We start from the raw sequence: 26,109 nt of genomic DNA, 5'->3' as shown, positions 1-26,109 counted from the left end.
TCTATTAAACGTGGATGTGAATCCATGCATTTATTTTCCCAGGAGCATTTCAACAGGTCTCTATCTTCGTCACCTATAGGGCAGATCTGCTTTTACATTTTTAAAACTCGTGTCCTACCTCTCTAGGAAAAACAATCAAACATCTTCTGGAAGATTAAAATTACCCAAGGACAGAAAATAAAATTGAATGATGGAAAGAAAAGAAAAAGAGGCCGTCCAGCAAAGCTGATTTCCATCAGTCAGCTGCGGGAGCTGTAACAATTTGTTTAGCAATATGATTTAACAAGAAGCATTAGCTCCGGGTATGTAGCTGCCGGGTTTTGAGAAGGCTGATGAGATGTGATTATCTCCATGCAGAAATATCAGGGTGGTTAAAAGATAATTTGAAACGAGGTTAAAAATGAAGCGACACTAAGCTTCTCTCATTTGTGTCAAAACAATCCCATCTTCTCTTTTCTTTTCTTTTTTTCCCCTTTCACTTTGATGACATTTGCTCATATTGGAGGTGGAGACATTTCTCATAGCAAACTGTAATCCTTGACTAATTTTAAATTTAATGTGGCTCTGTTTGAAAGACAGCTCTAAATTTTGATCCAAAATCAACTTCTGGATATTACAGAAAGAATTTGCAGTGTTTGTAATATTTGGTGAGCCTTAAACGTTGCTATTTTTCACAGAACTAAAGTTTCATTTCACTACGTTAACTATATTCACGGTATAAACAGCATATGTTGATATGACAAACGACATTTGGTTATAAAATGTCTTTGAACTTTAGCTTAAAAAATGAAAACAGGTAAAAAAAAAACAGAATCAAATGTTAAAAACCATATGTTAGTAAATGAATATTATCTTTCATATTATTTAATGACCTTAAATATAATTACTGCTCCAAATGAGAAAGTTTCAAAGCCTGAGAATATTGCTTACTTTGAAAAAATGTATTTTAGTAGTAGATATATGTATTCATCATCGAAGAAAAAGAAATCCACATAGTGATATTTACAAAATAAAGCAATCACATAGGTGAGGAAAGTTAAATATTGTCTCTATGTACATTAAGAGAAACAAGAATTGAGTAGCTTGATGAAAACTTCTAAAAAGTCCAAGACAAGACTTAGATCTTGTTATTTTGTGTAAAAGATGCTTGGGCCATTCTGGCAGTTTTAAAACTTTAATGAACATTTAAGAAAAAGAAGCCCAAAGTTACCCTGTACACACACAACAGAACAGCTGTGTACTCACTCTTCAGGGCTGTGACTCACAGTTCAATTTCAGCAATAAATGCTTGGAAATTCTAAAATGCAACATTCACCTCCATGTGGAAGGAAAGGCCTCAATGTTCCATTCCTGCTTTATCAATCAGTTGTGAATCAATTCTGCAGTGACTAATCGCCCCAAACCCCCTTGCTCCACCATCTCCCCCTAGTCTGCGGTGCTAGAGATGTTTACGCTGATACGAGGAGATGACAATTAGTCATATTTATCCGTGCTGGGTCCATTTAATCCCCAGTGTTTTTACTCATGTCAAATCCATTATCCCAAACAAAGCTTCATACATCTTGTCGGAGATGCACACAGACTTGCCTTGTTTACTTTGAGAAGACGGATTTTTATGGCAACATTAAATACATACTGAACCCTAACTAATGGAGCCACTTGGCATGGTGAAGCAGTTGCACTGGCAATTCCTATCACCCTTAACCCATTGTTGTTTAACTGGGTTCTGAAAACCCAGGGACTTCTGGCTGTTCCTCGGGTGTTCCGCACACATCCTAAATTTTCTCCACGATTCTACATTTATGATCATTGCACCTCTGTGTTTCCAGCAACCACATAATGCAACCCCCTTCCCCCCCAGTAGCCAGAGACACTTTTGCCCGAATGCCTCCAGTCTCCTGGTCGCTCTCCTGCGTAGTTTTTGAGCCTAATAAAGGAACACCCCCTCCCCCTTTTGTTTATTTAGAAAGACAAAATCTTAGGTGCTCTGTTTACTTACATTTCTCAGCACTTCTTTGTCTTCCAAACCATTTTAGCTCTTAATATGGAAGTTTTATGAGTTATTTTATCAGAAAATGCAGACCTTTGCTAGCTGACATGAACACTTAGGATGAGGCTGTTTGGAAACCCCCGATTTCACCAGGAAAAAAAAAAGTAATATGTGGCATATGTTAACATCTAGGCCTGAAAACACAGCCAGTAAGAGTGGCGCAGACTAAAGGAAATCACTACTTAATTCCACAAACATTTGTTTCAGTCCAGGAATGGCACTAGAAACTTTGAGGCGTCTGTCTCCTTCCCAGCGCCGGCCGGGCACACGAGGTTCCAAATCGTGCGGCACAGCGCCATCTGCTGGCAGGCCGGGCCTGGCCGCCCCAATAGCCCGCAGCCGGGGGATGGCTCTGAAATCCACACGGGTTAGTGCCTCAATCTTCGTCCCCCAGGGCTTCTCGCTGCTGGGGAGTTCTGACTGTACTAAAAAAAGAAAGAGAGAAGGAGATTGTGCCGGAGAGAAAAAACAGTGCTGGAGAAACCGTTTCCAAAGATCTATTTAACATGTAAACGGAGGAAGATTAATATCTCTGGAACAGTCCCCAAACGTCTTGCCAAGGGCACAGGTTTTCAGCTTTAAAGGTGAAGTTGAGTTTATTTGCATCTAAAGCAAAGAGTTGTTTCTCCTCCTTTCTTTCTTTTAAACATTGTATCCTAACCATATCCTCTTTACTCTCCGGCTCTGCGTGCTTCTTCATGGAGGGAAGGTCGAGTTAATGGCAGCTGTCTGGGTGTCCAGGTTAATTCATTTCCTGGCGGCGTGGCGGTGGTGGTGAGGGGGATTCAGTAGTGCTTTTGGAGACACTGGGGCTCTGTTTGCCCATCCATTCCAGGAATCAGTGGAGGGACAGGCCCTCTCAAGGGCAGAATCTGAGGACTGTGGAAATGCAATCAACACACTTATGCATGCGCCCACACTGCTTTGAATGGGATCCCAGACTCCAGGGAATGCATCTCTGATAAATTGCAAAAGACCCAAACTAAATGGACCAAAGAAGCAGTCATTATGCTTACGGGAGGGACCTCACTGTAACACAGAATAAAGTGTTATCTGCAATTATTTTTTAATGTTTTGGGGGAAATCTCAGTATTTTCATTCCACTTCTAACTACCCGGCCTTTTGGTAACTGCCTGCAACACTGACTCCCAGCATCTCACATCCTCTCCTCTCTCTATCTTGCTCTATCTTCCCACTCCTACCCAGTCCCATAACAAACAGGTTAGGGTGGTTGCTGTCTATGTCCACATTACTTAGGGAGAAAGGGGAGGCTTGATCCATTCCTGGTTTCCACCTAAGGATGATTTGTTTTGGTCCTTGTTGTGAGGATTCTCTGATCCTTAGTGCCTGATGGCTCACAACAGGGATTAATTGCAATTGTCTCTGTGTATGGAAAGGACTAGAGATGATCTTTCTTCACCAGGCTTTCTCTTAGGGCACTCAGCACAGCACTGCCTGCCACTGAGACGGTTCAGGGGACAGAGCTCCCTAAGCCCACAAAGAGGTCTGGCTCTCAAGACAGCCATGGGAGGGGCCTATGTCATCAGGAAAGGGCGTTATTTTCTCCAGGGTTGCCTCTCAGCCTAAAGAGACTTTTACTCTAATGCCATGAGCTGTCCTTCTGCAGACTAGCAATCGGCTGGTGAGTGCTTTCAGGGGATTGCTTCTCTCTCTCTCTCTCTCTCCCCCCCTCCCCGTTCATAGAGACTTTTAGAAACAAATACAGTCAGAATCATTAATTATAGAATTGGAGGCCTAGGGTTGCCAGATAAATTACAGAATACTCAGTTACATTTGAATTTCAGAAAAGAATGAATAGTGGTTTGATTTTAGTGTAAGTATGTCCCAGATATTACATGGGGCATACTTACACTAAAAGATATTCATTGTTTATCTGACATTCAGATTTAACTGGATGCCTGTGTGTTGTTTTTGTTTTATTTTTTGTTTCCTCCCTTCCTTCTCCCTTTCTTCTCTCCGTTCTTCCTTCCTTTTTTTTTTCCTTCGCAACCTGGCAATCTATTAGAAACCCTCTAGTAGAAATCTTTAACCAGGAAACCAAAATTGACAGAGGCAAAGTAATTTGCCCAGTTACACAGCTGGTTCGAGGCAGAACTAGGGTCAGAAATAAGGTCTAGAAATTTAGTTTTGGTTCTCTTGATTAATCACACTGTCTTTGCTTCCCCCAGGATATCCAATTGGGAGCTAAGGTACCACATAAGCTCACATCATAAAATCAGTTCTTCATATAATAATTTCAGAATGATTCATACATGCTTCAAAGAACCATAAAGTAAAATACCACTCATTTGGAAATGCCACTAGTTTATAATTTGTGAGGTTTCCTGGCAAAGTGAATCTTTACCTAGAGACCCTTTTCTCTCTGAAGAGTCCCACCGCTTCCTTTTCTATGACCACTGTTCATGATTGTTTTAAGGACTTTGTTCTACCAAGTGATTTCACACCCTTAAGCACACAGTAAGATACAAGCAAAGAGTGTGCCAATTAGCCTTCTCTTCCTATTAAAGAAAAAGTTCTAAAGCCATTTCATCTTATTTGGATAAAAAGATTACTCTTAAAATACTCTAATATGTATTATTTCGAAGACTTACATTAGTTACATATCTTGAGACTTCAAGATTGGTGGCAAAACTGTTATTCCATATTGTGGCCAACCTCAGGGCAAAAATGTGACCTTATATTTTGGCTATGCTGTGACCAAGTGTCCTTGTTCGTGTCTCTTATGACATCTGAGCCTCACTTTCATTATTTTTAAAAGGAGGGGTTAATTCCTTATTAAGTCCTCGAATCTGTTTTGGTTCTAAAACACTAGGTTTCTGAAAATCAGACATGTACTCTGTTAACCTCATCTGTTTTTGAAGTTCCAATTGGAATTCAGCAGCAATAATTGCATCTAAGTCTTTTATAAGTATCCACTGTGCCCAGGATGGTGCCACAGGCTGCCTGTGCTCCCCAAAGCAATCTGGCCATCAAAACCAAATTATAAAACCTCACACAGAGGAAGGAAAGAAAAAGGTGTTAATGAAACTAGCTGTAATGCAAAGAAAGGTCAGCTTCAGCTGCAAGCACTGAAATGAAACCATATAATTGCAAGTGGCAAAAGGGCTCCAGGTGAGACAGGGACTGTATTTACACCATACCCTTCTTTTCTGCCAGTCTTATCATCTAAGCAGCTCTTTCTGGACCAGTGAAATAAGAAGTAACAGGCTGAAGATCTGAACCTCCTAGAATTAGATCCAAGTACCCCAGCCTAACAACACATCTCCAGGAGCGTTTCACAGGCTCATTTTTACTGGCGAGGGAAGGCTGCAGTCAGGGGCAACAGAAAGAAGGACCGTTCTGGCAAATGATCGCAAAATCTTGTTTTGCCTGGGAACTCCCTCTTTCCCACTTGGACTTTGCGTTTTTCTAATGAATGTAAAAGAGCAGTAAATGAGGCCAGGTGGAGATAGAAGAGTGATGTTTCCCTATTTTCCTTTCTTTTTTTTTTTTTTCCTTCCTCTTTTGACTTTTTTTAGCCCTAAAATTGCTCCTGCAGAGAAACCATTCAACATGGGTGAGACTTAACCCAGAGCCAAGATGCTGGAGAAACGCAGGCTGACTTTGCTGGTGGCCTCAAGCCAGGAGAAGCTTTTGTGCCTGCTGGGTGTGGTGCCCACCAAGGAGACCAGGCTCCTGTTCACAGTAATGACAGACTTTGCCTCCCAAAGACAAATGGATGAATTTTTTTGAAAATATAAAATCTTCATGTACTCTATTTCATGAATCGAACTGATTCAAGGACCTTGCTCTGAAAAATGCTATGCAAATTGTTTTCACTGAAATATTTTCCTGTGGCTCCACTTCGTCTTTGGAGCATCCCAGGGGCTTTCCCTCTCAAGTACATGCTACAGTTGTGCAGGCTCCTTTTCTAGACGAAATGTGCTCTCAGGACTCTACTGGCCAAATCTAGACATAACCAAAAACCCAGGGACAACGTGCTGGGGAGGGTGTTGACTATTCAATGACTGAAGAATTGAGCACTATCTTGAGAAGAAGGTAGTGACTTCACAACCTGATCAGGCAAACACTTAGGGCTGTGCCCCTTTCTTACAAATTAGAAAGTTCCCACGTTTGCTGCTAATAATAACTAGTACTTATGAAGGCTGACTATATGCAAAGTACTTTGCATGCAATTCTCATTTATAGGTACTGTTATTGCCACTTTATGGATGAGTAAACTGAGGCTTAGAAAGGTTTAGAAACTTGAGTCTCATTGACTCTAACAGTCCATCTTCTCAATGACTTTTGACAGTAATAGGTAACTTTTCAAGGCTGTGGTCAGCTATGATTACATCCCTGCACTGCAGCCTGGTGATGAAACAAGACCTCATCTCTAAAAAGTAATAGTCATCATCATCATAGGTAACTGTAATTGACTACCTACTATGAGCCAAGCACTATTGTGAGCACTTTATGCATTTTATTGCAATAAACCTTCATGATGACCTTGTGAAACAAGTACTACTGTTAAGCCCATTTTATGTATGAGGAAAGTAAAGGACAGAAATTAAAGACCTGGTGACTTTAGCTACTCACCCATATTGGCCGTCTGGGTCAATGGAGGTTGTTGGCCTCTCTTCAAATCCAAAGAAAAATAAAGCCTCATTCAAAATGCAAAAGAAAAATGAATTTGAAAAACAACAAACACACAGCAAAACCTACCCCTTCTCTGCCCACATCCCAACTGGACAGCTGTGTGTATCTTCTTTAGTCTTTCTTTAATTTCCCAACAGACTTTCTCTTCTACTCTTCTTCTTTATGTAAGTATAAGACTTGGGGTGGGAGGCAATTTATGCCTCTAAGGTACGTGTGATTCTCTTGTTCTTCGTGGCCACAGAGAATGAAGTCAGTTCTCTAACAATTGCACATTCTCTCTATCTCTTATCTTCTCTCCCTCTGCCCTCTGTCTCTCTCTCTCTCTCTCTCTACACACACACACTCACACACTTTCCTCCTTTGATCTCAAAATTCTGAAATGCAGTTTCTGTTAATAGAACTTTCTGTTGATTCATTAGCTAACCACCAGCACACCAGTTTAGGATAGCGATGCTCTGAGACTATCTATTGCTATGAGGCTGGGGTCTGGGCTCCTAGCCCAGGCACTAACCCACAGTCTGGCCAGCCCAGTAGCTGCCTGATGAGAGTGCAACTCTAAGGAAGCCAGCAGGTTTATTTCTCTCAGTAAATCTATTCTGATTAATGTAAACACTGTATAATACTCCACCTGTAGGTGTTGTAATTAAGGTGCATCGGGACCACAATCAGCACAGTGACAGGCAGAGGGAAAATTATTGACCTCCCACAGATTTTTTAAGTCAGCACATTTAGTACTGTGAAAATCACCAAGTCATTAGCAGAGGGATATTTTTTTTTAAAATTCAAATGAAAGAAGTCTGCTCATATTACCGCTATTTGTTTGCTAGCCTCTTTGTCCCCTTTTTTTAGGACTTAAGTTGAAAATTCTCCCCCACTCCATCGAAGCCTCTGTAGACTAAGGGGCACCAGTCTTGGTAGGAGGTAAAAGTTTTCCAACCCAGATTTGGAGGAGCAAATGTTTTCTCTAAGGGAGACTGCCACCCAAGCCCAATGCAGAGGGTCCTAGTACAAGGCCACCAGGCAAGCATCCTTCTCTTGTGTTTATAGAGCCAGTGTGACCGTGAGTGTGCCTTGCTGGGCTCCCACGTTGCCTAAGAGCTCACACCTTGGTGCCAAACTAAACTCCATGGATGCCCATGTGGGAGGGAGGTTGATAGCTGTAGCATGCAGCTCTGCTTTCTGTCTTCGGCATGGCAGGTGTCAGCATGCAGCCCTGAGAGGCAGACAGGCCCCTTGCCTCTCCCTGTCCTTCTGGCGATAGTACCTTCTAGCCCCCGTTCCCAGCTACCGTCCCTGACCAGAGGACTGGAGATGCTGCTTGTCATGAGTTTGAGAAGTAGAAGTGCACCCCACCACCCATCTCCAGTCACAGACTCAAGGATTCCTGGACTCTGGAGTCATGCCTAACTGGGTTCTGCTTCCCACTCTCCCAATCCCTTGCAAATCCTCTTTGTGGCCCAGTTTCCTCATCCATAAAATGGGGATAACAACAGTATATACCACGTAGTAGTACATATTGTGAAAGTTGAAAGGGATAATCCACGACAAGCCTGCACAATGCCAAGCACATTGCAAATTAGGGGTCTGTGAACATTTTTGGAAAATGATAGATAGAAAATAATTTAGGCTTTGTGGACCATATGGTCTGTGTCACAACTAGTTAGAGTTAACTCTGCCACTGCTTGCTAGAAGCAGCCATAGACCATATGTAAAGGAACAAATGTGGCTGTATTCCAATAAAACTTTATTTACAAGAACAGGTATAGGGCCCCATTTGGCCCTTGGGTCATAGTTTGCAGAACCTTATTAATTTAAATAATGAATAAATCTCAGTAGCAGTTAAAACATGTAACATTAGCTGGCTGACCAGCTATTGTATACAAAGAGTTCTGAGTAAATCAAGAATATGTAATCTCTGCCCTCTTGTAAGTTTCTTTTTTGTTTTGTTTTGTTTTTGTGAGATGGAGTCTTGCTCTGTTGCCCAAGCTAGAGTACAGTGGTGTGATCTCGGCTCACTGCAAACTTTGCCTCTTGGGTTCACGCCATTCTCCTGCCTCAGCCTCCCAAGTAGCTGGTACTACAGGCGCCTGTAGTCTAATTTTTTGTATTTGTAGTAGAGACAGGGTTTCACCATGTTAGCCAGAATGGTCTTGATCTCCTGACATCGTGATCTGCCTGCCTCAGCCTCCCAAAATGCTGGGATTACAGGTGTGAGCCACCACACCTGCCCTGCCCTCCTATAACTTATAGTGGGTATTAGGGGAGGGGAGGTATTAATTCACAAATATTAAATGACAGTCTACTGTATCAAAGAAGGTGACACACAGATTAAAAGCTCTTATATAAAGACTAAAGCAATACATACCTTTGAAATATTTAATTTTTGAACCAACCCCCACCCTATGAAAACAAATCAGGAAGATTTTTCATTAAAATCTTAATTTTAATTCTGTTGCATTGCATTAAAATCGCATTACCTTTACAGACTTTTTTTTTTCAAGAAAAATAATAAAAATGAAATGAGTATGAATATCCTTGCATCACACTCTAAATGTGGCATGCATTGCTTTAAGTACATTCAGCAGAAAGGAAAGCCATCGGATAGGTTTTGTTTCAGCTCATAGACTGTTTGCCGAAGTCAATACTCAAGCAGTCAAAACCACCAGCTTGATATGTTTTGATTGAACAGGCTCCTTAATTTAACCAGGGACCTAAATTGTGGAGAAGTCTAAGATCTTAGCTGCTAAAATGGTTAGGAGATAAATGGACAGAATATCCTACCTTCAAGATGCAATTCCAAAGATACCGTTTAAACACATCTTGAGTTTAACAGATATGACAAAGAATGTGTATCTGTCTAGCACTCTATCTATCTATCTATCTATCTGCAACTTAATCTTTAAAGTCAGTAAGATCAATTATACACAGATAGAGAGGCAGTTGCTTAACTTAACTTACCTACCTGTCATCTGAAAAGAAATGAATCCTGTTTGAGAGAGAAACCAAACTGACATTTTCTACATTATAGATTATGTACTTTTCATTCATTCATTCACTCATTTTACAAATACTATTGAGAGTATACTATATGCATTGCTTGGACCTAGGGGCTAAGAAACGCAAACCTGAGTGAACTTAAGCTCCTGTTACAAAATGCTTAGATACAGCATATGGAGAATACCATATTGCTGATCAGGAGTTTCTCTGGGAAAAATCCACACACCACATTTATTACTCTGAAGAACTCTGGTCAACATCTAGTTTTTACAGAGGTAAGGCCCCTCTTCTAACAAAGGACACCATTTTAATGGAAAGAAGGAGCCTGCAGTCACCTAGTTGTGTGCTAATGGCACCCCCTAGACTGATGATATCGACCAACTGGCTTTTAGATCCTGCCACAACAGGAGATTCACCCGTTCCTGTGCTCTCTTTCTTCTCTATGAGTCAGGCCACTTCTCTGACAATCAATGGACTACTCCTTTTAAAAAATTGTTGAAATGGGTGCTACCTTCCTGCCACATCTATTTACTTCTACTTCTGGCTTTTTCATCTCTAAGTTATTTGCTTTTCTTTCACTTTCCTCTTCTAGCACAATCTTTTCTTTTCTCTCTCTCTCTCTTTTTCTTTCTTTTTTTTGAGATAAGATCTTGCTCAGTCACCTAGGCTTGAGTGCAGTGGCGTGATTACGTGATTACGGCTCACTGAAGCCTTGACCTTCCTAGGCTCAGGTGATCTTCTCACTTCAGCTTCCCAAGTAGCTGGGACCACAGGTGCCTGCCACGATGCCGGGCTAATTTTTGGAATTTTTTTTTTTTTTTTTTTTGGTAGAGATGGGGTCTCATTATGTTGCCCAGGCTTGTCTCAAACTCTTGGGTTCAAACAATCCTCCTGTCTTGGCCTCCCAAAGTGCTGGGATGACAGGCTTGAGTCACCTCGCCCGGCCCACTGGCACAATCTTTAGGTTCAGACATTTCCCACTTCTCTTGGCCCCCTCCACTAAGTCCCCCAGAGCAGTAACCTGGTTCACAAACATATTTTAGGTTTTATGCACTCTTGAACTTCCTTCCTCTTCTGATGTTTGACTGTGTCCCATATGTGAGAATTGCACGGTAGTACAGTAAAATTCTATGAATATGCTGGCTTCTGGGATGCAAGGGGCTTGGAGCTCCTGAGTTCTAAGCCCTAGCCCAAAGTTGGCTACGGCGCTCATTTTCAAAGGCAATCACAAGATGAATATCAAAGAATGTGCAGAATGCACATTGGGAAACCTGTCAGAACATTGTTGGGAAAATAAAGTGAATCAATAGAATGTCAAGAGACTCAAATGGAAAAAATATTGAATATTCATTTTCTCAGTTTCACAGGGGTAGGGATTTACTAGGACCAAGGCAGCTGGTGGGATTTTCGGCTTTCCTTGGAATGGTTCAAATAATTTTTGTGCCACGCATTGGATTAGTATTCAATTAACTCCTTTAAAATTATAATGTGCAACTTCAACAAACTTGTTAACGAGTCTACAGCACAATTAGAGCAGTTAATAGCCACAGGTACAACAAATGAATGCTGTATTTCTGTAAACAGGGGACATCTGAAACAAATTCAGCAATGGTGTTTCTTATTTGCATATCTATTCTACTTTCAAACCCAGCAATACCTGTAAACACCAGAGAAAAATTACAGAAGGGTCCTTTTCTCCCACATATTTATCAAAGAAAATCTGATGTCAAAACCTTGTAGAGATTGTTTCTTTCTAATGTGGCTGGTCCCACTCCAGGAAATCTGATATGCTAACACAACCAGCTCTTAGTGGAGAAACCTAATCAGTGTAGCATGTTACTTGTGTTGCAAACCCATCACTATGGTTGCCAAAATGTTTTAAACATAATCTGTCTCTTGCTCTTACATAGGCCATTTCAATTTAAGAAAACAAAAGATGATCCTGTGAACACTGTATCAGGCATCATTATTGGACTAAAAAAAGGATCACTTGATGAACATGCCTGGCATTTTGTTTAGGTACATTTCACACAGCCAGACACTCACCCTCACTCAGAGAAACAGAGCAAACAGAAACATCCACAGTGGGGCTGGAAATTCCAGGGGAGGACCAAGAAAGCATCTGTCTTCCTGTTGATAATGTAAAAAATGATTTGAAAAAGAATGCATCAGACTTCCATTATGATGATAGGATGAAGAATGCAACCTTCTGGACATTTCTGAGTTTTCTTAAACTAGATAAATAAAATGCATTGTAAGAGCTTTAAGCATTTGGTTTAATGCTAAACCATCTCTCTTGGCTGAAGAATTTTGCATTTTCATTGGATCTATTCTAAAATAACTGTGGAAAATTGATTTTAAACCTAAAGGTTGTATTCTCAATCATTTTTCCAATCAGTACTGTTTGTAATTTTTTCATAATAGATTTTGACCACAGGATATAATGATATCACATGTGATACATCTTTATCTATGCCTAGAAGGTTTCCACTCCTTTTACAAATTCAAAGTGGCCTTACCCACTCTCCTCTCCACACACATCCACACAATTATGAAAGTATCATGTTACGATTTAAATAGATTCACTACTTTTGATAGTTTGTGGAAGAAATGCTACATCTCTTTTCCACAAGGCTGTAAAACTTTCTCACCATTCTTAAATAACAGCCTAAATAATAAAATCTAAAAAAAGTACAATTTAATTTGTTTTTTTTTTTTGAGACGTATTTCTTCTCTGGCCTTAGAAGATTAGTTTTCAAAGCGATGGTAAAAATCGTTGATGTACGTCTTTTCAAGAAAAAGGAAAAAAAAGAAAAAAGACTCCTAAATGCCAAACATTTGCTCTTTGGAGCATAGCAAGAAGAAAGGGAGAGGACCAGACGACCACATTCTAAGAACAGAGTATTGTCCAGGTAGCTGTCGCCTAAAATGGGATCTCTTTCCAGGTCTTTTTGTTAAAGTTTTTCTTTCCTAAATAAAACTTAATTTTCTCTCGCTAATCTTTCCAGTGGGTGTCTGCTGCTTCCTCATGCCTTGCTATAAGAAAGCTCGTAAAAAGGAAGAAATCTAAAACTAGAACAATTCTATATTCACAGTTTCTTTGACATTAAAAAGTACTCAAGAGAAGAATTTTTTTTTTAATTTAAAGAAACATCTGTCCAACATGGATGATTGAAGAAGGGTACTCCCCTTTGTCCAGAGCCATAGAAAGATAATTTAATTACATTAAGCACTACACCCTCCCCAAATTAGACTACAAATGAATCTTGATTTCTCATGATTTTTTCTCTTTACAAAATAATCTTAAAGTTTAGGAGGAAGAAAAGATGCATAAGCATAATCAACAATGGAAAAGAGGAAGAAAAAGGGAACTTTCTCCTACTGATCCGGCAGTGCTGGGAAGGGAAGAGCGTGGTCCCTTTAAATGATATGGAAGGGGGGCAGGGAAGTGCTGGGTAGAGAAAGGCGTGGTCTCTTGCTAGGGCTCCACCCCCAGGGACCCAGATGTGGACAGGCACTCACTCCTGCCTTGAAGCCCGAATGTTTCATTTGCCAAGACCGCCCTGGCCTGCCACGCCCCCATTCTGGGCTTATAAAAACCCGAGACCCCTAGAGGACAGACACAAAAGCGGCTGGAAGTTATGAGGAACACGTGGGCAGAAGAAGACAAGAGCTGAGCAGGTAGTGGAGAACACACGGCGGAATGACGCAGAGTTTTGCTGGAGCAGGCCGCCAAAGGGCCCGACTCCAGGAGAAACTCATCTCCCTTCTTGTTTCCCCATCCGCTGAGAGCTACTTCTACTCAGTAAAACCTTGCACTCATTCTCCAAGGCCATTCCTGGGATACAGAAAGCCCTGTGTCCTTGTGATAAAGAAGGGGGGTGTGATTGAAGTGGTTAACAGAAGCTGCCTATAGACAGCAAACCAAAAGAACACCCTGTAACACACGCCCACTGGGGCTTCTGCTGTAATCATTCATCCCTAGACACTGCCATTGGGTCAGAGCTCCACAGTCTGCCCGTGTCTATGTTCCCCTAGGAGGTTTTGAGGAGCAGGGCACTGAAGAAGGGAGTCACACCCCCAGCGCATGCCCTGCAAGGGGGACAAAGGAAACTTTCCAGTTTAACTACCACCATTAAAATATCTTATAAAGTCAGCTAGGCATGGTGGCTCACGCCTGTAATCCCAGCACTTTGGGAGGCTGAGGCCAGCGGATCGCTTGAGGCCGGGAGTTCAAGGTCAGCCTGCTCAACATGGCGAAACCCCAACTCTACTAAAAATATAAAAATTAGCCAGACATGGTGGTGCATGCCTGCAATCCCAGCTACTCTGGAGGCTGAGGCAGGAGAATTGTTTGAACCCAGGAGGCAGAGGTTGTAGTGAGCTCGCACCATTGCACTCTAGCCTGGGCGACAGAGTGAGACTATCTTATGGTACTGGTGGCATAGGATTAATGAAACGGAATAGAAGTCCGAGAAATATTCCCAAGTAAATATAATAAGTTTGTGTGTGATAAAAGTGGCATTTAAAATCAAAGGAAGATGTAATATATTATTCAATATTTTGGTATTGTGGCAACTGCCTATTCATTTAGGGGAGGAGAGAAACGGTAGTCTCTGAGTCATAGAAGTAAAAGAATAAATTTGAGGTTTAATAATAAGTATGAAAAGGAAACAATTATATAGATGTAATATAAGTATAAAAAACCAAGAATAAATTTTAGATGTAATATATTTATACATATGAAAAAGGAAATGATTATTTTCTAAGAATATGCTGGTGGATATTTATACAATATTGAATTGGGAATGCATCAGTCCTAAGGCAATAATCATAAAATAAATGAATTAAGTTTACTACAGAAATACTAAAAATATCTGCCCATTAATACATACCAAAAATTATGACTAAGAAGAAAGGACAAATTGGGTAACATATTTAAATATACACATATATACATATATATATATATATACACACACATACATACAATATGCTCAATATGTAAAAGTTTTAACAATTTTACAAGAAAAAGATTAACATGGATAATTTACAAAAAAAAAATAATACAGTGACAAATAATTTACCTACCTACATTAGGATTCTCTTAGAGGGAAAAAATAAGAGATATCTATGTAAAGGGGAGCTTATTAAGTATTAACTTACGTGATCACAAGGTCCCAAAATAGGCTGTCTGCAAGCTGGGGAGCAAGGAGAGCCAATCCGAGTTCCAGAACTAAAGAACTTGGAATCCGATGTTTGAGAGCAGGAAGCATCCAGCATGGGAGAAAAATGTAGGCTGGGAAGCTAGGCTCATCTCGCCTTTTCTGCTGCTTTATATTCGCTGGCAACTGATTAGATGGTGCCCACCAGATTAAGGGTGGATCTGCCTTCCTCAGCCCACTGGCTCAAATGTTAATCTTTTTTGCAATACCCTCACAGATACACCCAGGATTAATACTTTGTATCCTTCAATCCAATCAAGTTGACACTCAGTATTAACCATCATACTACCCAAACAGCATTTAAAAATGTTTAATACTTAGGGATAGTTAGGATGTGAAGAACGGGAATTCTCACACACTGCTGATTACAATATAAATAGGTACAACTTTTCACAGATAATAGCTTAGATACGGGCATGATTATTAGTCCAGCAATACCACTTCTAGAAGTTTTTGCCAAGGAAATAACCATGAATATAAATAAGATTTAGCTATAAAGATGTCTGCAAACTGTTGTTTGCAATATGCAAAACATTTAAAAAAATCCTGTATGTATACAGGAATAGAAGATTGAGCAATTGTTTAAAATGTTTCTGTAGTAAATAATATTTAATAATTATTGTCATAATTGTTTGCCAAATGAAAAAAAGAGAGCAAAATAAAAATAAAAATGTTACTAAAGATAGTAATTGTAATTTATTCTGTTTATTCTTTTTGCTTCTCTCTATCCAGCATTTTCCATATAAAAAAAATTCGCGTGTGTGTGTATGTGTGTGTGTGTGTGTGTGTGTGTTTTCCCTACCCTGGCAAGACTTGGGTTCTCTTTATTCCATTCAAGATTTGTAGAGGATCAATTTTTCTAGTGGTATCCCTCCTCCCACCTCCTCCTTCTCTTCCAAGTACCTGGTGACTGTCATCTGAGTTATAATTTCACAGAGGCAGATTCTTCTTTTGCTTTTCTTTGTTGTTGTTCTTGGTTGATTTCAGAGATGACACAGTGTCTAGATGCTTCTCTTCTGCCTTCTTTAACAGGAAGTCTTCTTAACTTTTTTCGTTAATATTTTAAGAAATTGCTAAAGTTCTTTGATCATGGCTCACTGCAGCCGTGAACTCCTGGGCTCAAGTGATCCTCACACCTCAGCCTCCCAAAAAACACCCGCTACCATGCCTGGCTAACTTTTAATTTTTTAAGTTTATTTATTTTTATTTTTTTGGAGACAGGATCTCACTACGTTACCCAGGCTGGCCTTGAACTTTTGGCTTCAAGTGATCCTCCCAACTCAGGTGCTACAGAGTTGCCTAGAGCAGAAACGTGTCCTCAGCGCTGCAACATCTTTTAGGAATGGCCTAACTTAAAGCAAAAGTGGGATGCTTGTCTATTTTCTGGTCTTTTTTCTATGACTTTATACATGTTTTAATGATTTAATCCATTACAATGTATTTGGGTATATTTTGTAAGGCAAAATATAATTGCTTACATTTAGCTTTATGAATACTAGGAGCAGCCTTCTTTACTTCTTTACTTTCTTCTGAGCTAAACGAGGGAAAATCAGGGATGGATAAGTATTAAATAACTTTTTTTTTTTCCTGTGTATATCTGAAATTTCCAAATGTCTCTTTTTTTCTAATCAAGTAATTTGAAGCATTTATTTTTTAAGAAGATTAGGCTGATAATCAAGAATTGGGACTCTCAAACTGTAAGGATTCAAATTCTTTTTTTTTTAAGTATTATTATTATTATTATTATACTTTAAGTTCTAGGGTACATGTGCATAACGTGCAGGTTTGTTACATATGTATACTTGTGCCATGTTAGTGTGCTGCACCCATCGGATTCAAATTCTTGTAATTTCCAGCAGACAATATGAATGAGAGATGTGGACTGCATCTAAGAGGTAGTCGGGAGTGATGGCACTAGCTCCGGGTCATGTATTTGTTGAGGGAATGAAGTTTGGATTAGTTCTGTAATTCTAAGTCTTAGACAGAACCCTGAACTTTGACTATGTTCTATAAAATACTCAATTTTATATGTTAGCAGCTAACTTAAAAACTGAACAAACATAACTTTTATAATTAGGGGAAATTATGTTTAAAATACATGTTAAATAAATTAAGTTATAGCTCTTTAAAATATAGAAAATCTCCAAACTTTTTCTGAGTGGTTGTGGATAATGTTACTACCAACTAGCTGGAAATACTTTTTTGTTTTGTTTTGATAGAAGCTCTTGCTCTGTTGCCCAGGCTAACTTGCAGTGGCACAATCATAGCTCAAACTCCTGGGCTCAAGCCTTCCTCCCACCCCAACGTCTGGAGTAGCTAGGACTACAGGCCCATGCCACCATGCCTGGCTAATTAATATATGTATATCTTTTTTTGTTGTTGTTAGAGACAGGGTTTTGCTATGTTGCCCAGGCTGGTCTTGAACTCCTGGCTTCAAGTAATCCTCCACCTTGGCCTCCCAAAGTGCTGAGATTACAGGTGTGAGCCACCACATCCCATCTGGGGAGAACTTTTGCGTTTAATCCACATGGCCAGGGGACCTCAATTGCTGCCCATAGCAGAACTCAGCAAGACAAAGATCACCCTTCTCCATATCTCTCTCACCTCAAGACGTCAGTGCATCCTAATGAGATGGCTTTGGCAGGGGAAGCTTCTATATGAAACAAAAACGTGAATCAATATTTGAATCCTTATTATGAGTCAAGCAGGGTGCTGGACACCTTATTTTCTGTGATACATTATTTTCCATAAACCTTATAAAAATCCTATTCCTAGGTACTATTATAATTGCTACTTTATAGTTACAGAAACTGAGGCTTATAGATGGTAAGTAATGTATATGGTAGTAAGAACTTCTTTTTGTTGGACTACAAATCTTGTGTTCTAACCACCATACACATTGTTAGGAGGGTTCCTAAGCCAATGCCTTTCCACTCATTCTTTATCTTCATGTCTGCAGCTTTTTCCAGAAGGGGTCTAAAGCAGCCTGCCTTCCCATATGAAAGCACCTTCCATGCTGATATCATACCTCATTTTCTGGAGGAAGTGTGGTGTGATGGCACCTCAGAGTGAGGCCGAGGAACACCTCCGTTCAAATCCCACTGCTCGCTCTTATCAGTCAAGTGAGTTGAAATGAGTTACTTCTCTTTTCAGAAGTCCGGTTTCTTAATCCATAAAATGAGAAAAATACAACCTACTTCTGAGGTTGAGGGTGAGGCTGAGGACGAGATAGGTGCCTCCTGTGAAGTGGGGGCTTAATAAATGCTAGTCATTTCTCTTCCCCTGAGGAAACGTTATTACACATTGTTTATGTCACTCTAATATTGTCCTAAGAGATCTATGAAAATATGCAACTCAGTTAATCAAAGTTTGTCTCTGTAATGTACCTTTAGGAGAAAAGAATACATTGTGGGGAGTAGAGGAGAGAAAGATTAAGGAATTTGGTGGTCACAGCTCCTGGAGGTCATTTCTACCAGGCTGAGATCATCTATAGCCCAACCGTGTACACCAACACCATCTACTGTCCTTTGGAACCTTAGTAATAATGCTTCTACTACTGTTCCTACTACGTGCATTTAGAGTCTGAACTCATTACCACCACCACCACTCAAGAAAAATAACTACTGTGTTTATTAAGGTAGGAAAGTTGTTTCAGAACAAGGTGAAAGCCATTCACCAGAAAATACAATTATCTCCAACCTCACATCACTCTAACATCTGTGTATCTACACAATGTATTTCCTTTAAGACACTGATTTTCAACTTGGAGTCACTGAATCGATTTCAAGAGGCCCATAAACCTCATGAGATCGACTTCTATATGCATGTGCCCATGTGCATTTTTGAGGAGATGGTTGATTTTCTGAAATTCTCAAGGGAGTCTACTTGCCTCAAATATCTAAGACCCATTAGGCTAGAAGCTTACTATCCAAATCATACATGCTGACGTCAAGAAAGACACAGATAGTGGTGTGTTGATACGGAATTTGGGAGGGCGTGGTCATGGATAAGGTTGTGTGTGTGATTTGTGGGCAGAAGTGAGTTTTATGCATTCAAATAGATGTATGAATCTTTTGTGAGGAAGGTTTATTTGGAAGTGTTAGTCGTCTTTTTTTTTTTTTTTTTTCTCGAGACAAGGTCTTGCTCTGTTGCCCAGGCTGGAATGCTGTGGTGCAATCATGGCTCACTCCAGCCTCGATCTCCTGGGCCCAAGTGAACCTCCTGTCTCAACTTCTCAAGTAGCTGGGACTACAAGTGCACACCACCATGCCCAGTTAAATTCGGTAGAGATGGGGTTCTGCCATGTTGCCCAGGCTGCTCTCGAACTCCTGGGCTCAAGCGATCTGCCCTCCTCAGCCTCCCAAGGTGCTGGGATTATGGGCATGAGCCAGCACACCCAGCTGAGACCCTAACCTTAAAAAATTAAGACCTCCCTTCTTGAATTGTAAGCATTTCCTGCACTTTGTCTGCAACATCAAACAACCAAACATTTCCATCCAAGAGAAGGAAATAACCTACTACCTAATTGAAACTGCTTCAGTGATGCATCCATTTTTCTATTTAACACTCTTTTCTCTCACTTTCACTTTTCATTTCTTGCCTGAATTCACACAGCCCATACCTTGTCTTTTTTAATAACTGACAAAATTATTACTATTAGTAATTTGGGGAGGGGGAAGAGAAACACAAATAAGGGAAATGGGTTTCCATGGCAACCACAGGCCTGTGAGATCATTTTGAACATCCTTTCTATGACTATTTCATTAGCACTCTCCTGAGAACCTGAATCATCGTTAACCCGTTTGTGAACCAAGCGTTCTTTTGCAGAAGGCTCTCGCGCTATTATTCATCATTTGGGATGTCGGTTTACCGTTTTTAGAGGGCACTTGGATTTTGTGACCAGAATCAACTGACATCTATATATCTGTTTCCTGCTGAGAGTGTGTCCTGTGATTTTCCAGCATCCCTCCAGAGTTCCTTGGGTGAGGACAAATGAAAACTCATATTTTTAAGGAAGAACTAAATTAATACTTTAAAAAGCAAAATCCTCATAATGACAGTTCTACTGAGGCTAAACTCCATTCCCTTTGGAGGGGAGGAGGCAAAGGAGCAAGTATTAGTCGAAAGTGACAGGGTAGTGCCATGGTAGCAAACAGTCCCTCTGATGGTTAATTTTATGTGTAGACTATGGTACTCAGTTGTTTGGTCAAACTCAAGTTCCATATGTGGGTGGGCTTCAGCCAATCAATTGAAGGCTTTAAGAGAAAAGACAGAGTCCTCATGATAAGGAAAGAGTTTTGCATCTAGATTGCCTTTAGACTCAAGACTGAAGCATTGACTTCTGCTGGTATTTCTAGCCTGCTGGCCTGTCCTACAATTTCAGACATGCCAAACTCCATATTTCCATGGGTCACTTCCTCAAAATAAATCTCTCTCTCTCTCTCTCTCTGTCTCACATCAGTCATATTAATCATATTAATCACTCAGGGGTCACAGCTGAAGGAAGCTCCATCTCAACCTGTGCTCCCATGATCACAGTAGCAGAGGGAGGGGGTCATGGTAAATCACACAGTGGCTCTTAAAGCTTCCATCCAGAAGTGATGTCTGCTACTTTCACTTGCATTTCATTGGTCAGAGCAAATCTCATGGCTATCCTAACTTCAAAGGAGGCAAGAAGGTGCAATCTTGCCAAGTGCTTGGAAGAAGGAGATAGAGAAATATTTGGTGAACAGCCTAGTGACTACCAATCATGGATAGACATGAGTGATGCCTTTTGTTCCACTGATGTGTTCCACTGGTTAGGAAATGTGAACCAAGAAGTCCAAGCGATCTCTTTGATCCTATTGATTGTGTGATTTTTAGAAAGTGAGTTAGCATACCTGGGCATCAGTTTCCCCATCTGTTCAATGGTGGGAGCAGAAGATAACATCCCTTCTCTTTCTTCTCTCCTGTTGCTATGGAGGAAACGGCCATCCTGCTCTCAAAGACAATTCTCTTCCTGTGTGCTTTTATTCACACCAGACGCCCATGTGCCATACTTCATTCTATTTTCTCCTACAACCCAACTTCCAAGTCTTTAAAGAATCCTGTTGTTTCTCATTTCACATTTATTTCAACAAAGTCACATCTCTGCCTATCCTGTGCCACCACCTCATTCCAGTCTCCCATATTCTCTACCTGAGCTTCTGCAATAACCTGGAGCTAGTTTTTCTGCTGCAATAGTCAGTCAGCTCCTATAGACTTTCCTGTGAATCCTTCACAGATAATATCGAAATGAGGGAAGTGATACAGCTTATGGGTTAAGAAAAGAACAGGATTTGAACTTGCACAGCCTGGGATTGCATTTCTGCTCTGCCACTTGCTAGCTTCATGACCTTGCAAAATTACCTAACATTTCTGCACCTTAGTTATCTTCATCTGTAAATTGGGATAATAATAGTATTTACTTAATAGGACTCTTATGAGGATGGAGCTGATATATACACAGCACTTATAATGTTCCCTGGCACATATTAGGCACTATATGTGTTTGTTATTTCTATTATTAATGGAAGTTTTTGTAATAGTAGTATTGTTTTCTCGCCAGTATATCTCTAGTTCCAAATATAAAACTTGACACATTGTAAGGAATCAATAATTAGTTGTTGATATAATAAATAAACCTAGATAATGAAGAAGTGAATTCATGGTTGTGACGGGCAGCTTCTAATCTGGCTGCCAGTCATCTCTGCCTTCTAGTTTTTATATTCTTGAGTTGAGCTGAACCTAATGACTTTCTCTGAAGAATAGAATACAGCAAAAGTGATGGGATGTCACTACTGAGATTAGGTTACGAAGGACTGTGACTTTCCCCTTGAATCTCTTCCATCTTGCTCTCTCTCTTTCTTGCTTGCTTATTCTGATGAAGTGAGCTGTCATGTTGTGAGCTGCCTATTAAGAAGCTCATTTGATAAGGAACAGAGGGCAACCCTCAGTCCAACAGCCCCCAAGGAACTGAATCCTGTCAACAGTCACAAAGTGAGTTTGGTAGTGGTCCTCCTCCAGTCTGGCCTGGAGACAACAGCAGCCCTGGCTGACACCTTGATTGCAGCCTTGTGAGAATCCTTGAGCCAGAGGACCCAACTAAGCTGCATCTGGACTCCTGACCTATGGAAACTGAAATAGTAAATATTAGTTTAAGTTACTAAATTTTGGAGTTGTTATGCAGCAATTAGCAATTGATAACTAATAAAATGATAAAGATGACAATATATGATAGCATGCTTTGAGTACTCAGGAAGAGATTTTTTAAAAACCTAACCTTCAGATAGAGGAGCCACTTCCCTGGGCTCATGGAAAATCACTGGCACCTCCAGAATCTTCCTCTTCCCTTTTTGTCTGTCTCCCCACTTCCTACTTGAACTTTGGAGGCAAATAGAAAATAATTAAAAACCTGAATCTCTTATTTTACTAACCGTATGAAGTTGGTTAATTACTATATTCTGGTCAAGTCACTCTGAGCAACTTTCATCTTTAATAAAATGGAGATAATGAGACTACTGTGAGGGTTATGGTGGTGAGAACCTATATATGAATAAAATACCCCACAGAGTATCCGGGACACAGCTGGTATTCAATTAATGTTGGGTCTTGTCCCTAATAACTAATAGTGACTGCTTCACATTTTTTCCTTTTATAAAAAAGCTTTAGATTCAGGGAGTACTTGTGAAGGTGTGTTGCATGGGTACATTGCATGATCCTGAAGTATGGGCTTCTATTGAGTCCATCACTCAAATAGTGAACATAGTACCCAACGGTTTACTAGTTTTTCAACTCTGGAATCCCCAGTGTCTATTGTTTTCTTCTTTATGTCCATGTGTACCAATGTTTAGCTCCCACTTGTAAGTAAGAACATGTGGTACTTTATTTTCTGTTTCTGAGTTAATTCATTTAGGATAATGGTCTCCAGCTGCATCCATGTTGCTGCAAAGGACATAATTTCATTCTTCTTTATGGCTGCATAGTATTCCATGGTGCATATGTATCACATTTTCTTTATCAAATCCACTACTGATGGACACCTAGGTTGATTCCATGATACTGTGAATAGTGCTGTGATAAACATATGAGAACAGGTGCCTCTTTGGTAGAGTGATTTCTTTTTCTTTGAGTATACACTTGGTAATTGGATTGCTGTGTCAAACAATTCTATTTTTACTTCTTTGAGAAATGTCTAAACTGCTTTCCATAGGGGTTGAATTGATCTGCACTCCCACCAGCAGTGTTCTAAGTGTTCCACCATTTTTAATCTAATTTACAACTAACACCCTCTTCATTGTTAACATTCTTCAGAATTCAACAGAGTACAAGTGTCTTTCATATGGGAAGAGTTCAAATGTGGTGTCTTATCAGATAGAAAATAATTATTCATTTTTGAACTCATAGTTGGACAAATAATTCACAGTGTTCAAAGGGCAGCAAACTTCTTTAATGCATATGAGGAATTAAAAAATAGAAAAAAAAGTTTAGTCTACCTACCAGTTCATCAGGAAACAATTTTACTTTATGGATGAATATGAAACTGCCTCACCTTTCCCATTCCCATTTCCCCGCCTCACAAGCACACACATGTTTCTGGCCGTTGTGGACATGAAGAATGAAAACTTTGCTCTGGAGACAAATCCTATGTGTGTGTCTAGTGGGGCTGGAGCAGATATCACAAAACATGTGCCATTGCTCTGAGACGGCATTGTCAGGGAACTCAGTTCCAATCCTTGAACTTAGGTCATTAGGAAAAGCAAGAAAAGGCAGAAAGTTTTCATTTACAACTTAAGAGCTTGCCTTTCCTGGACATCAAATGCCACAATTAAAAACTTACTTTTTAATAAACACAGTCATGAGTTGGGAAAAGCCAAAGCATCGTTCACATATCATTTCCTGCACCACTCAGCTCATATTAGCAGACTTAGGAAAGCATCAACCACAAACATGTTCCTGATAGAAATTTCCTAATGCAAGCAGTCTTTATAGATTTCTGCTATTTCAATGTAGGTCTCCGAGGACCATTTGAATCCATATTAATTTCCTTTCTGGCAGTTATGCGGCTGAGTATGAACAGCACTATTTCACTTTTAATCTGTCAGTAATTTAGTAATGTGTAAACTAATTATGCACAGATATTAATGTAATCGGTTTGGGGAGCTATAAAATCAATGTGTTTTTACAGACTGCATTAAAGAGAATTGTGGTGTTATAATCACATGTCAGTTACAAATAAGGTTATGGAATTAAAAAATAGATGTCACCCCCACTTCAAGGAGCACCCACAAACTCCATCAGATAATAAGAGCATGATCTTCACACTTTCTAGAACTACAGGAAAAATACTAATATCACAGCCAAACCATCCTGCTTCACTCTGACTTTGATAACATTATTTCCATGACTTCCCTTCTCCACTTCTTCCCCTTCCTCTGTTAAATAAAAACTTGCCATTCACGATTTCAAAGATCATGTCACAGATCAACCTTCTAGGGGTCATGCCAGTGCCTCATGGTAATGGCTTCCTTGGGTGAAGTCTACCCTAGTACAATTAACCAGATCATTGAGCAGAGGAAGATCAGTTAGCATGAACCCAGTGGTTAAGAGGGATTACCATAGCTTTTGCAGAGCGGTTCTCACTAGGTCTGTGACCCTACAAGTAGTCCAAGATACGGTCAAATCCTTTCAAGGGGTGGAGGCATTTCACTACCTTGACAGGTGTGTATGCATACAGGTTTCCTACCTCCCATAGAAGGAATCTCATTACTCTATGATAGGCCTTGAAATCCTTAGACAGTTCTTGTCCAATTCGGTGTTTGGATAAGTTATAGAAATGTATGTTCACATACCTGTATTGAAGGGACTCCCCTCACACACTCAGAGTTTATCTCTAATTATTGTCTCCTTCTAAAGACTTAGGCCATTCTCTTTTGTAGCCCTAAATATAAAGTCTGTAGTAGAATGCATCATCATCTGGCAAACTGAAGAGTTCCAGCCTCAACCTTGCACTTTAGCAAGGTGTGGCTGTAGAAAGGAAAGAGGATTAAGATGGCAGATAGAATTTCAGCTCTAGAAGTACAACTTGGAGCCATGCTGAAAGATAGGTCTAGGATAATCATGATTCTAACATTCCCTAGATGTGTATTTGCCTTAACACTTGGAACCTTACTTTCCTAATTTGTAAAACAGGATGGTAATAAAATTCTGTATTTCATGGAGAATAAAATGAAGATTGCACCATGCTTGGGTCATAGTAAATGTTCAATAAAGTAGCTAGTAGCAGGCAGGGGAGTAATAATGCTCACTTGACTCCATGGGTCTATTTGCTTTCCTCTTGTTATTTTACAAGAATTAAATAGATAATCTCTAAAGTCCCTTCCCACTAGTAAATCTGAGGTGCTGCAACTAACTGCATCAACAGTTCACTTGCAAAGAGGATTCTCAGGTGGAAGAAGGTTGGTCAAGGCTCTTCCCACATAACTTCTCCCATCCACACATCTATCCATCCTCATCACTAATCCCTGCCCATGATACTACATTGCCTCATGGTTTGGCTTCCATTTATATCCATCCTTCCTCTAACCATCTGAAGTCTCTTGAGTAACTCATATTGATTTAATGGGCTTACCCATTTACTCCCTAAATACTCATTGACACCTACTAAGGCAGAGAGGAGTCTGCAGGGAATGTTGATATGGATCAAGTACGGCTCCAGCTTTATTAGTCTATTAGCAAGATAAGAAAAGTCTACAATAACTATAATTTATTATCACCCCCTTCCAGATTCCTCTTTGCATTGACTGAAGTCTGAAATTCCTCATACGATGCTGTTTTCTCCAATACCTTCTCCAAAGGAGTCTGTGCCTCCCTTTGCTGGCCCATGTGCTGTGTGGCCACTTATATAACACCATTTGCCACTTATATATAATATTTCCCATTTTAACTTTACACATTCCACCTTTTCTCGTTCCAAAATTTTCACAATCCCCAAATGGATTGTGTGCCAATCTCCAAAACCCATACCCACAGTGATAGTTTTAGAACCTGATGCAAAGTTTTTTCTGCCTCTCATCATTGCTCACAATTCCAATATGCACCTACTTAGCTGACTGTCTTCTCTATCTGGCCCCATTATGCCTTGATTCCAATGAAGGTCAA

The 26,109-nt window shown here is 40.1% G+C and overlaps 1 long non-coding RNA gene across 1 annotated transcript; it reads left to right on the top strand.

The window, feature by feature from the left end:
- Positions 1 to 2,577: 2,577 nt before the first annotated feature.
- LOC105514944 lies at positions 2,578 to 12,705 on the top strand. Its single transcript, XR_001002243.1, has 3 exons — positions 2,578 to 2,634; positions 11,617 to 11,725; positions 12,428 to 12,705. It is a non-coding gene; the product is annotated as an uncharacterized LOC105514944 (long non-coding RNA).
- The last annotated feature ends 13,404 nt before the right edge of the window (positions 12,706 to 26,109 follow it).

Source organism: Colobus angolensis, unplaced genomic scaffold (genome assembly GCF_000951035.1).
Source record: "Colobus angolensis palliatus isolate OR3802 unplaced genomic scaffold, Cang.pa_1.0 Scaffold251, whole genome shotgun sequence".
Lineage (NCBI taxonomy): Eukaryota > Metazoa > Chordata > Mammalia > Primates > Cercopithecidae > Colobus > Colobus angolensis.
Note: the sequence above shows the minus strand (reverse complement) of the source record. Positions and strands in the feature narration are given on the sequence as shown.